We start from the raw sequence: 7,260 nt of genomic DNA, 5'->3' as shown, positions 1-7,260 counted from the left end.
GTTGAATTCAATAGTGTAGAGTAGTTTGTTTCATTTGTTGTTTCATTAATCTTTAAGTTTTCAAGTAAACTGATCAGTACCATTATTGTTTTTTCCATTTTGTTACTAGTTTATTGACTCATCGTGTAGATGAATGTTTTCTAAAGAGCCCTTCTAGTTGATAACTCATCTTAAACCAAGTGGTTGAATACGTCATTCATGAAATGAGTCTTTTCTAAATTTTTTATTTATCTTCTCATAGAACAATGAAGTACAGAATTCCTCAAAATGTCATCACAAGAAGGTTTTTCTCCCAATTTTGAGAGGCAGAGTAACTAAGCACTTCATTTAGTTTTGTTTCCATAGTAGATTAGCTGCAATTTCATTTTCAGTCTTAGTATTTCATTTAGTTTTGTTTCCATAATAGATAGTTGCAAATTCACTTCCAGTTTTAGTATCTCATTTAGTTTTGTTCTTGTAACAAATTAGACAATAGTTACAATTTCACTTTCAGTTTTCAATATTCCATTTAGTCTTGTTTTTGTAATTGAATAGACAGTAGTTGCAATTTTACTTTTTAGTTTGTAATGATTTGGAAATAATGATATGATTAGAAATAGAAACTCTGTTTTTATTTCTTGATTAAACTTTGCTTCCAGATCTTACTTAAGCTCTTTTAATTCTCATTTCTTTAGGTTCTTAGCAGTTTTTATGTTATGAAACCAACTCACAAAAAGATATAAAAGATAGTTGAACGCCTTAGAATTCAGCCTCTTCGAGGGGGAAACCTCCTTTACATTACACAAATGAACAATTCTTGGATGATACAAAGGAAAATACCTCCTTTCTATATATAGGAGTCTAAGGGGTAATAATATAATCAGAGCTGACATAACAATAATAATGTAAGGGCACAATAATAAAAATAGTGGGCTTCTATGGTTCACAATAGTAACAATATGGGCACTACTTGGGTACATCAATGTAATAAGGGGGGTGTACTAATAACAATAAGGGGTTACACTAGTAGTATAGGGGCCTAACATGCCCCTCTCCTTCAAAAAGTGTTGTCCTCAACACTTGAGTAGTTCTTGATGCTTCTATATAAAATTATTGTCCTTCCATGTGGAATCTTTAGCGGGTAAGTTCTTCCACTTGATGAGATACTCTAAAATTTATTGATTTCGTAGCCGTCGGGTTCTTGTTTCTGTGACTGCTCCAGGTTCCAATATGATTTTTCCTTCCTCTTCAATTTCTGGCAATATTGTTTGAATTGGGATATTTTGCAACTTTTGAATAAGTGGCCATACTTCTTCATCCTTCTTCCATTCATCCCTTGCTTCGTTTATCCAATCTTGTTGGATAATAGAAATAGCACAAAACAATGCTTCCACATACTCATCCTTCCTTGAGAATGCATTTGCAAAAAAATTTTGCTTCCATTTTCTTTAGATGATGTCAAAGTCATAACCCAACATATTTGTGACACATTTTTTCTGTTCTTCTAAAGATAATAGTTGTTCTAAAAAGTATTTAAGGCTATCATGATCCATTTTTACCTTGAAGTGTCTTCCCATTCGGTAAGGTCGCAATTTCTTAACTGCATGTAGTATTGCCAACATTTCCTTCTCATAAATAACTTGCTTGAGATGTAGCAGTAAAAATACCCAATCACCTACATCAAAACATTTTTCACTACGATGTTGATCTACTTGTTGTTTCATTCGATTTTGCACCAAAGTGGCATTATCCTTTAAAAGTTGGAGAACTTGTTGTTGATGCTCGATGTGATCTTTCACTGCTTGAACCTTTTTCTTCTTGATATGTACTTCTATATTTAGAGTTTTAGGAGTGGTAATTTCTTCCAATCCTTTACAAGATATGGTCAGATTCATTTCTTGATGTTCGATGTGATCTTTCACGTCTTGAACATTTTTCTTCTTGATATGCCCTTCTATCTTGATAGTTTGAGGAGTGGTAATTTCAACAAATGAATTACAAGATATGGTTGGATTCATTTCTTCTTTCTTGATGTGATCTTTCACTTCTTGCACCTTTTTCTTCTTGATATGTCCTTCTATCTTAAGAGTTTGAGGAGTGGTAATTCTTGCCAATGATTTACAAGATATGGTTTGATTCATTTCTTCTTTCTCTGGGGTTTAGCCTAGCGTATATCCTCTTCTTTTCATGTTTCTTGATCATTTTCTTCCTTCTCTTCATACTCTATGTAAAATAATTTCTTCTCAGCACACATATGACCTTTAGTGCATTTGCTATCACAATTGTAACAAAGCCCTTTTTCTCTTTTTTCTTCCATTCGTTGTGGTGTAACCCTTGTAGGTTGTGGAAGGCTAGGAGAAACAACACTTCCATCTTTACAGTTGTGAGGGGTAGAATTCCTTATTTCCATAATTTTACTTTCCACTATGTAACAGATCCCTTTTACTCTTTCCAATTGTTGTGGTGTTGCTTTAAAGAATGTGTTTCGCTTTGTGTCCTCATAATGTGCTATCATTTCCTTAGTGAAAATTGACCACGTAACAAGTTGTTTATGAGAACAAAGCCCTTTATACCATAAAATTGATTTGGTTCTAAATATGAAAATGCAATACATACCTTTTGTAATAGCGGTACACCATGTATATCAAAATATTTCTCCATCTGCAATATCCAATTTACCAGATCCTTGCCATCAAATTTCCTCATATCAACTTTTCTTGATTTTAGGAGCTTGCTATTGAAATGCCTATAACTCTATAATTTTAGTTTTTCCAATTCTGAAATTGCAAATTGCAGTAGCCCTTGGCGTCCTCTTTCCTATGCCACTAGTCTGATCAAATTTAGATTATCCAATAAAGAGTTATGCACAATCTCCCAAGATGACCTGATTATATACCTTTTAAGAAGAGTGAACTTGTATGAAGTCCCACGTGTCACTGTTTTCACCTTAGGATCTGAAAAATATACACAGGAAGCTACAATCCATCCTCTTTTTGTAACTTCTTATGAAATTTCAATTTGATGCCTAGAGAGACAGTTATGATGATTTTTCCAAGGTAGCCTGTTTGGAATGTAATTCGGGGGTCTGCAAAAACCCTAACTTCCTCAGACTATATCTCTGAAAATATAGCGAGATAGGATTTGAAATTCTAAGCAGAGGTTCAGACTAATTTCTTCTCAAATGGGATTTTTCTTACCTTTTGAAACTTCGTAGTGAAATAGTTATAGTGAAAATACCACGATGACCTATTTTAGCTTAAATTCTAGAGCTTGCAAAAACCCTAACTTCCTCAGATCATATCTCCGAAAATATAGTGACACAAGCTCTGAAATTCGGACTTGACGTTCCCCACAATTTCTTCTCAAATGGGTTTTGTTTTTAGCATCTGAAATGGCACAGAAAAAAGGTTATAGCAAAAATGTCACGATGACCTGTTTGGAGCAAAGAAACCCTAGAATCCACAACTCTGATACCAAATGTTATGAAACAAACTCACAAAAATATAGAAAATATAGTTGAATGCCTTAGAATTCAGCCTCTTTGAGGGGGCAACCTCCTTTACATTACACAAATGAACAATTCTTGGATGATAAAAATGAAAAGACCTCCTTTCTATATATAGGAGTCTAAGGGGTCATAATATAATCAGAGTTGTTACATAGTAATTTGTCACCGTTTGTCACCGTCCCTATTACCCCTCACCCGTACACTGGAGGACTCATTCCGGGACCTATGAGAAGTGACATGACCTGAAACCACTTGCATCATATTCCTCTAAGTATGAGCTTCATTTGCCCTGAAGACATCTCCTGCAAAATATCCATGAAAACAACTCTTTTTGCATTAGCGTTGGTCCACAGTTCACTGCCCGTGCCAATGAGGGAAATCCTCTAAAGAGGGCACGCCATTGGCGCTCTGTCTCAAAGTCGCACTCGCGCCAACCGAATTGAGTAAAGTTTTCAATGAACAAGCTTCCGAAGGTTCTCCTTAACCCATTCACCAACTGAATCTATGTTGAGCTAGGATGGTTTGGCTTCGAATCTCCATAGAAGGGAAGTGGTTTTCCACCTTTCATGGAAGTTTCCAAGTGATAAAGCCAATCCCATGAATAATGTGGTTGATCCTATCTCTTTCCTCTCTATCTATAAAAGCTTGTCTCTATGCCTTGAGCAAGCTAGTTCTAGTTCCAGTTCCAGCATAGTGATAGAGAATACCAGGAGTTCAAGAGTTTGAAGCTGCAAGAGCCTTCTTTGCACCCATAAGGCCAAATCTAAGTGAGGAGATTCTTGTCACCCAAAGAGAGAGAGGCTTGTTTCCCATCCCAACAAGCTTTGCAAGACTTGTGTAGCTGACTACCCAGCCAAAGGAGAATTTGATGTCAGAACAATGGTTGTATTCTTATTTGTTATTTATTAATAATAGATGACTATCATTATGGTTCCACTCTCATTGTTTCATGATCGATGTTGAGTTATATCTTTTCTGACTGATATATAATTGCATCTACTAGATTTTATGCTTGTATTCATGTTGTTCTTTGCATTTGCAGGTGTCCAATCACGGAGATCGTGGGGATCGTGACCGGCCGAGGCAAAGGAACAAGAGCAACGTCTCTTCTACAAACATTAGCGTTGGAATCCAAGTAGGTTCTCACCATCCACTTTTTATTTGCAATTAGGAACTTGCGTGATAGCATTGTGTGATTGTTGCTAGACCCGGTTTGGGCTAGTAGGGATCATCTCTGTCCGCAGAGAGGATTTACCTCCACAACAATTTGGTGACCATACTGGGGAGTCTTGTCTCTTTGGTTTCTCGTTTGATTGCTTAGATAGCTTTTTGGGTTAGATTTCTTGCTGTCTCTTGCTTCCTGGTCTGCCTGGATACTGTTTTCAAGCCCTGGATTGCTTGTTTTTGTTTTTGATTTAGCAAACTTTATTAGCGCACTTTTTAGCCTTACAGTCGCGCCAATTGGCGCAAGTTGCTCAAAGACAACCAGCGCCAATCCCATAAAAGCGCGAGTTGCAGCCTGACAGTCGCGCCAGGCCTGTCAACTTTTCCAGTTTGCTTGTTTTCAAGCCTTCTGAGCTTGGGTTGGTATCTTGCCACGTCTTTTTCAATTACTGGAGTGTGTTTGATCCTTGTTTGACTGGTTTTAGACCTCCATCCTTCGAGTGTTTGCCTCTTTCTATCGATTTCACATTTTAGCCCTAGGGCATCTAGTGGCTTTGTGCATCGAGCCTTCCATAGGAGTCTTGGGTTCTTTGATCGTCCAGTCGACTTTGTGATTACTTTTTGCACTTGCTCAGTAGTTGTCAAAGCCTTTTATTGATATTCAAGTGATTTGTTTCTTTTCCACTTGGATTTTTGCTTGACTTCGTTTGGGCTTAGATTACATAGCTCATAGAGATCTTTGTGTTTTCTTCTTGGTTTGAAGGACTGTCTTGGTGTTCTAGGGATTTGATTGAGTTATCATTGAGTGAAATCTGTCTCTTTTGCTCGGTGTTATTATCTCTCAAAATTTGTTTAGTGCACTTTTCCATTGAAAATAAAACGAACAATCTCTTTTGCATTGAATTAGTTAATTGAAATTAGAAGCTTTTCATTGATTAGTGATTTAAAACAAAAAGAAAAAGTTTCGTTTATTGCCATTAGCTGCATTAGAGTGATTCTTGATTGTTTGTGGTCATTTTGTTTGTTTGAAAAATTCTCAACTCTCTCATAGTTAGTATTCATCGAACGAAATGATATTCTTTGGCATATAGTTTGCATTTAGGGAATTGTGAGAGATTACATACGGTAGGACCTGGAAATCGAAACTTAATCAAAGATCAACCATAAAATGAACTGAATGAACTTAAAAACGCATTGGAACATAACGCTCACTGATTAGAGGTCTAGGCTAGAGACGTGCTCCGACGTCGTTAAACCTAGTCACTGTTGTTTCACATTACGGTTGGGTGATTCCTCCTTTTGTGACTCGATAGTGGTCTAGCACGGACTTGAGCTCCCACGTACCATCGCATATATAGGGGAGACCCCACTAGGTTATCATCCTTTATCCACAGGAAGCCGTGTCTGCCGCCTTACAAGCCGTAACGCACCGAACACAACATTTGGGAAGATTGACTGTCGTACGGGAAGTCCTTGGTTTTCATACGATTGCCAAGGTGTATATGCAGTTTTACGAATTTGTTTGGTAAACCCCTTTGCCTAGTTCTCCAGAGTAGTCACTTTTGATCCTTTTCAGACTCCTTAAAAGAAAAGGCTCACTTGAGCAGTTTGTCACTTCGGGCTCACAAAACATTCGAAGGCGACTAGAGTCACCTTTTTGTCATTTTCTCGACTCTTAAAACATGAAAAGGTCAAGTTGTGTCCTTGCGTCTTAAAATTTATTTGGCCACGATTAACATTACCTGGTTAGATCTTGTGTGCGTTAGTTTGAGTAAGGTCCTTTATCGTTAGATTCCCTTAGGTCTTATTTGAAGTTTGTCATCCTGGCTGAGCCATCGACTCCCGTTCCAAGTGATCAAGGGTCTCCGTCTTCCGTTGCTCCTGAGGTACCGGTTGTGAGTGATACTCTTCCTGTTATCCTGAGTATCCAATCGATCAACTCTCATGCCCCGGACGACGAGGATTACGAAATCAATTGGAACCCCATCTGCGAGCCTGACGAGGACGATATTCCTTTTACCCCCCTTGGTGTTTCGTTTCCAATGTCTACCTCTCACATGGATGAGACATCTCCTAGAGTGAGTGAGACACCCGTTTTGTCGAATATCGACACTCCCATCCCAGTCACTTCTCCGGTACCCTCACGCTATAAGTCGTTGAGGGATAATATAAGCACCAGGATCCCTGCTTCGAGTATGTGGGACCCCCATATCACTCCCACTTCGAGATATTTTGTTTCACGAGTCCACACTACACCTGTCACTTCAGTTCCAACGAATCCAAATGTTTGTGTAGCACATTCAACTCCGGTTGTTAGTGCCGTTACAGCGTCTTCAGCTTTGAACACTGGTGCTGGTCCCCCTCACGGTCAAGTGAGTAGCAGCCAGCCGGCACACACATCCAAAGTTGTCCATCCTGCACAAAGTGCACCACCCTCTTCTACTCCTATCCCAGGAGGGGGGCCATATGATGCTTATGGACAAGCTATTTAGGATCCGAATGCGCAGGGTCCATTCTATTATTATGATTCTACTGGTCAATACCTTCAGCCTTCTCGACCCTTGCCTACTCAACCTGTTGTTAAGGTTTCGGTACCATTATCTGTTGCT

The sequence above is a fragment of the Pinus tabuliformis genome, chromosome 2_2, assembly GCF_031772625.1.
Source record: "Pinus tabuliformis cultivar Carrire ecotype Pingquan chromosome 2_2, CPIR1, whole genome shotgun sequence".
Taxonomy (NCBI): domain Eukaryota; kingdom Viridiplantae; phylum Streptophyta; class Pinopsida; order Pinales; family Pinaceae; genus Pinus; species Pinus tabuliformis.
Note: the sequence above shows the minus strand (reverse complement) of the source record.